General features: G+C 38.8%; 1 pseudogene; it reads right to left on the bottom strand.

Moving 5' to 3' along the window:
* Positions 1-417: 417 nt before the first annotated feature.
* Positions 418-1,419, bottom strand: LOC140916616 (iron-sulfur cluster assembly enzyme ISCU-like; annotated as a pseudogene).
* Positions 1,420-6,993: the final 5,574 nt, after the last annotated feature.

Below are 6,993 nucleotides of genomic sequence, written 5' to 3'. Positions count from 1 at the left end.
TGATTGGAGCTGGTGTGTCAGAAGACTGGCTCAGGCTTTTCAAGCCAGCACTCTGTCACATGGCTCTTAACTTCATGGAGGACAGTGCTGAACTTTCTAAAGATATGGTATTATGGCAGCCTTCTTTGCCGAAAATGGTCACACTCAGAATCCAGTACTTGCTTGCCTCATCCATTCAGGTCATATGAAATCAAGACAGGAGAGTAGTCTGTGCTGAAATAAGCTGAAGAGGAGGATCCAATAATTTGAGCATGACAACAGTGGTTTAATACACTTGGAACAGTGGAATATTGTACTTATCTTATGTGCATATCCTATAGCTTCATTTATTAGTGCACTGATTCCCATCTCTAAAGTCATTGCACTGCAAATTTAAGTGGCATGAGAGAGCAAACTTTATACTCTCATACATTAAATTTAGGCTTTGGCTGCTTTCTTCTCTGGCTGTTCTTTCTTAGGATCCTGTTTCAATTTATAATCTGTCAAGGCAACCTTGATTTCATCTTTAGCCAGCATAGAGCAGAGTAGTTTAACTGGAAGATGGCAGAGTTCTTTAGCGATATCAAAATTCCTGATAGTCAAATCTTTATCAACAGTTTTTCCTTTAATCCACTCCATGGCCAGTGAGCTTGAGACACTTGCCTATCCATAGCCAAATGTTTTGAATCTTGTATCAACATTTTTTTTCTGTTTTTGTCCACTTCAGCCTGTAGTTTCATCACAGCTCCACAAGCAGGAGCACCCACTTATCCAGTAACAAATATTCTTACCAGTGTTATCAAGGGAGCCCATATTTCTAGGATTCCCCTAGTGATCCCCTACTTCCTCATGATACCCCATTGTAGAACCTGCCAGCTCCAGGGGTGCCACCCCAGTCCAGCTCTCAGCACCACCATCTTGTGCCGGAGGAGCCGGTGTGCTGTTTTGCAGCCTCACCCTTCACATGCCTCTCCTTCACCTGGTCTCCATCATACCTCCTACACCAGGGCTTTGAGGGGTGGGGGGTCCTTGGGAGGCAGCTTTATGGCTGTCTTCTCTAGTGATTGCTGGGGAGATTTTTCCTACACCTGCATACAGGGCTTTCAGGGCCCCTTTTCACAGCTATGCCTCTTTTACTTGGTGTATGGGGACAGGATCAGAATCTTACCCAGACTCCCTGTCCTATAGGGCTTAGGGTAATGAGTTTACAGATGGCCAAAGTTTACAGGCCTAAGAGACATAAATAGTCTTCAGATAAACTTTCAAACCTGTGTGTCCTTATCCAAACCCAAACTTCAACCCTTTAAGGTTAAGTCATGAGTTTTCACCATGGACCTATCCAAAGCCTACTGAAGTCAATGTAAAGACTCCCTCTGACTTCAGTGGGCTTTGTATCAGGCCCTGTACAATTAAATCCAATGGGACATCAGTTACAAGCATAGCCATGGAGAGAAAACTTTTGTCTTCATTTGTCCGTCCCTAATGTTATCTGTTCTGTATTGTAATACCTCAGGTCATTGATCCCCATTCTGCAGGCTTCTTATTTGATATGAAAAATTCAATGGAATGTGTGATATAGCATTTCACAGTGAATTGATTCCCCTTAATTAAGAAAAAAAAGGTTAACACTTTTTAAATGTCTGGTAGATTTACCTTTATTACTTGTTTGGTTCAAACCTTGGCACAAGCACACTGAAGTGATATTTTTTGCCTTTAGCTGGCCTACACAGCAAGTTATTTGTATGTTCAGGATACAAAAATCAAAAGAAAAAAAATGAAGTCCTTTCACTGTAGCGATTTAAAATGTTTTTTAGCCTTCTTCACCCCCAAACAGAGTTAAATAATGATCTGGCCATATATGATGGATGTTACATTAGTGTAGAAATCTGAGTTTCGACTGTAGTCCTGCTCTCTATCCTTTTTTTAAAAAACTCCCTATGGCAATCTCTTTGAAAGTGTCTGGCAAGTTTTTGTTCTTTATAACTCTCATATTAGCACAGAACTAAACAACTGTGAGCCTGAGTCTGCCACTGTTACCCCGAGTTGATATGAGTACAACATGAGTACTTCCCTCCTCTGCCCCCATGAAAAATGTCTGATTTCTACAGAGGATTTTACCTTCTCACCAACAAACATCAAACTCAGAAAATGAAAAGTTTAACCAAAAACTGAAAATTTCCACTCAAATTTTTCTATCAAAATTCAAGGGAAAAAATATTCTGAATAGCTTTAATACATTAATGATTATGAAGTGCTCAGATGTAATGGTGGAGACAGAGGGTGGTTCATAGAAGTACTTAGAAAGGTGTGTGTGTACAAACAGCTATGATACAGTACATGCACACTGTTCTACTTTTGCTTGGGCAGTGGCTGCATTCTGTTATGCTCCTCTCCTATATCAGTGGTAGAGCAGCTTTAGGGCAGTTTTTCTGAATTGGAACCAAGCAAGAAAACCAACTTCCAGCATGTTTTCAAACAGGCTTTCTGGTGTGCACCTCTGGATATCACCAGTCAGAATTTGATCCATTGGGTATAATACAGTAGTTTTCTGTACCTTTATATTTGGTAATGGGTTTCACACTTGGGATGCACCTGAAACAAAGTGGAAAGGCTGCCGACTTCTTGGTTTCTTTCTATTATATTCCTTTTTTCCCCCCATAGCTGTTTGGGTTACCCAGGAAACAGCTGCAAAATGAAATTGAATTGGTTGTCAGAGTGACAGCAGTAGGTAGAATTTTTAAGACACAAGATGCACAAAAAGGGAATACATGTCAATGAAATTGGTTGTAATGTTTTATCTGAAATATGAAACAAACGGTACTCAATCTTAGGTAGGCTATACTTTTGAAAAGTTTTGTACCAAATTGATCTTGTAGTAGCAGGTTAATTTTTGTTGAATTGGGGAAACATAGTTCCAATTGCATTAGATTTGTTTTTTAAAAGAGATTTAGTTGAGCATATTGTATAAATACATTTTTACCATTGTCAAAAATAACTTCAGTATATAAAAGCTGTTACTATTTTACACGCTCCTGTGGCATATGTATTTGTTTATATATAAATGCATTTGGCTTGCATTTGTATAGTAACTGAAATGCAAAAAAAAAAAAAAAAAAAAGGAAGAAGAAGAAGAAAGGGAAACCACCCCAATTAAGCTTCCAGTTACTTAACCAAAAGGGTACAAGTGCCAAGATACCATTAGCATTTTTCTGAAAGAATCTGAATTCCTACAACAGAAGCTAACAGCAAAGCTAATGGGACTAACAGCGCACTCCTGAAGCTCAGTGGTAAAAATGAGATGTCTGAGTAGAACTTTTTATGAAAGGAATAAAAAATAAAGCTTGAAGAAAATACTCAAAACAACTTGGGGAAAATGTTTTAAACGTCACTGATTCCGGGTTTCTGTATTTCTTTTTATTTACCGGAAAGTATCTTTTGTGACTTTTCTAAGGTAAAATTGAGTACCGAAGACTCATTGAAATTCTAGGGGATTTGGCCACCTAATTCCTTTAGTCTCATTTGAAATTCCAGACTTATTTATTTTAAATACAAAAAAAAAAAATCCTAACTCCAGTTCTGTGGACTCCAACATTTATTTATTTGTTTATTTATTTATTAACAGCGAACATAGATTACCACCCAGCAGTTCTAACACATTCCTTGATTCTCAAAGCTTGGCCAGAGGTACTTCATATTTGTACCATCCGAATGTAGAGAGGTAGATCATACATCTCTGGTTATGATAGGCAATATGAGTCAAAGAATTTCTTCTCAATGATTTTGTTTTCTATACAGTTAATGATAGTTAATATTTAGCTGCTCCCAAAGAAGACATCACTCAAGCATTCTGGCGTCATCTTGACAATACCAAATACATATATACAGAACACAGTTCCAAAAGCTGGCTGTAAAGTAATTGACAGAAATTACTATGTCCTCTGGAAATATTCAGAATGACAGGTAATGATCATTTCCCCATACATCATGTTTAAAACATGAACAATGCAATGAAAGCTATTAACATGAACTTACCACCACTAATACAGAAGATAGAATGTGAGTTCAGAATATTTACCTGCTTTAAATTCTTTATAGGATTCCCTGGGATTTGCACTCATCCATGCAGGGGCAGGGGGAATCATCTTATTCAAGATGAGCTGCACAATGTGGTTTGCCTCTCCTGTTTTGATGTATTACTTCTATTGATCCTTCCTAATTTAGAGATGGGCAGACCTGGGGGTTGACTATTTCAGAACACTCTACCAAGAAAGCAGTTGTTTTTATGCCCATCAAGTGGGGGAGCGGGGGGTGTGGGGAGAAAGAGCACATTTTAGCCTCAGAGAATCCAAAGCAGTAACTCCCATTCTGCATAAAGAAGCTATTTTTCCAAGCCTTCAAACTGGTGTGTTTTCATTTATTTAATGTAAAGGAATCTTTATATATACTTTGTGACTGAAGCCAGTGAATCAAAACAAAAAAACCAAACAAACAAAAATACCATCAACCAATCTCACCCTTGCCACATTTTTATACAATGAAAAGCAGAATAAGTTGGAGCTTAAAAATTCACCATTATATCCTCTCCCACCTCCTTCTTGCATGGTCTATGTTCATTTCTAATGATGAGTCCAAGTTACAAAGTCTGAATCAGATCGAAAGTCTCCCAAAGTTCAGGAGTGTTTGATTTACTGGCTGTGGTTCAGGTCATGATGCAGAACAGTTAACGGAGAAGTTTGGATCCTGATCTGAACTTTCAATATGTGGTGGCATTGAGATTCAGGGGGTTGGCTCAGGCCCATCACCAGCTATGACATGTAACAGCTGAAAAGCTAGAAGGAATTTACTAGGTGATTGTTTCAGAAAGTGATGGCCATGACAGAAATGGTTAATTTCTTCTGACAACTTATTCAATCATATTCCCATTCCCTCACTGCATCAGTCATCTGCCTGCTTTATTTACTGAATCCATACATGTAATATTTATAGTAAATAGCAATTTTCCATAATAGCATCTAATCTTTATTTACGTAGACCACATTGTACAATCTTATAATGCCAGGTCCTGTAGGGTTGTTAACAAATTATGTCATTTTGTAAAGAGGAACAACAGAATAAACTGAAAAAAACAATAAGGAGCCCTTATGGCACTTTTGAGACTAACAAATTTATTTGGGCATAAGCTTTTGTGGGCGAAAACTTCATCAGATGCATGGAGTGGAAAATACAGTAGCAGGTATATATAAACAGTACATGCAAAGATGGGAGTTGCCTTGCCAAGTGGGGGGGGGAGTCAGTGCTAATGAGACAATTCAATTAACAGTACAATACCAAGGGAGGAAAAATCACTTTTCTAGTGATAATGAGGGTGGTCCATTTTCAAACAGTTGACAAGAAGGTCAGAGTAACATTAGGGGGAAATTAGTAGGGGGAAATTCCCCCCCTTCTGTTACTCACACCTTCTTGTCAAAAGACAGGTTTCCTGGTACACCATTCCCTTATTCCAATATAGTTCCAGTGACTCCAGTGAGCTACATCACTGTAAAACCTCTGTAACAGAGTAAAGGATCAGGTCCAGGATCTAAAAGTGCTAGGAGTTCCTTTCTCTCTCTTTTCTGTTACTGACAGGATATCACTGGACTGTACTCTCTCCTAAATGTTAGTACCTGTAGAATCCACTCCTAGTAAATCTTCCATTGCTAGAAATGCATCCCCCCTCCCCGCTTTAAAATTATCATCCTTAATGTGCACCATTAGGCAGATGGATTCTCAAGAGATCTCGGCTTCCATTTAAGCACCAAAATAAGTGACCAGATTTTCAAAAGATTTAAGCATATTGGATGCTGAACTCTTTTGAAAAACCTGGCCAAAAGTATCACAATGGGAGCTGCTGAATGCTGAATTATTGGAGGTGGGGGTGGGGGTGGCGGGGAATGGTTCTTATTAAAGTCTGCTAAATAAAAGGTGATTTTTTTAAAATTTTGGCCCCAGTTGTTGGTGCTGAGCATTTGAAAACCTGGCCTTTTGAAACCAAAATTGTCACATATATAATTTACAACTAAAATCTCCAGTCCACCAGCTAATAGATCATACTTATCTATGAAAGATACAGAAAAATCTAAGGTGTTCCTAACTATTGTGCAAATGGAATAGGTCATATCATTAGTGGATTTCCAAACTGTTTAGGCAGTTTACTTTTTGTCATAAGAGTGTTAACTATGAGTCAGAAATCATACTTTATAATTGCCTGTAGAGCTCAAGTTATCTATGGATGGGAAAGATTTAAATGATGCAGAAGCAATCTATAAAATAGGAGACATGAAGTATACAAGTAGATCATTGTTGTCTAGGCAGTCGTGAAGTAAACTGCTGCCAATAGAAAACTTTCAGGGTTGGAAGGAAGTTTTTCTTTCTTTCTGAATTATCTGATTTAGGTCCCTTTGAATTACAGACTCTCATAGCTAGCAGGAATTCCAGCTTGGACAGGTTGTTCATTTCCTGAGGATGCATTGCTAAATGGAGGTTTCTTTGTAAAAGAATTGCTTTGGTGGAGGGAGGAAGGCATGTGTGAAACTCTTTTGCAACAGAGCCCTAGAACTACTTCCTCACCAGTGAAAGCAGGAGGTATGATGATCCCCTAACTGACTGTTCTTGTGAGATCTCATTGCTAAGTTTGTAAGCTCCTGGCATTGAGATAGGCATCCCGACTTTTAAGGATATCTCCAGACGTGGCAAGTGTTATGCAAACCACATGACATATGTATCTGTTGTTCCCTTATATTGCACATCCCCACCGGAATCTTGCAGTCATCAGGTATATAGTGAAGTGATGGGCTTTCCCCTGTAAATTGTCCATTAGACAGCCAGGAAGCCAATCACCTCTCCTCTCCTCAATGGAGCCATTGTGGGGAAGAAGAGAGAGAGAGTAGTATGGATATTTTTGGGGTGGGGCAGGGGACTGTATGGGAGAAAACCTCTAAATGTGGGAGAAAAAAATTGGGTACAGCTAGGTGTAAG

Source organism: Lepidochelys kempii, chromosome 8 (genome assembly GCF_965140265.1).
Source record: "Lepidochelys kempii isolate rLepKem1 chromosome 8, rLepKem1.hap2, whole genome shotgun sequence".
Lineage (NCBI taxonomy): Eukaryota > Metazoa > Chordata > Testudines > Cheloniidae > Lepidochelys > Lepidochelys kempii.
The sequence above is the reverse complement of the archived record's forward strand: the minus strand, read 5'-3'. Positions and strand labels throughout refer to the sequence as shown.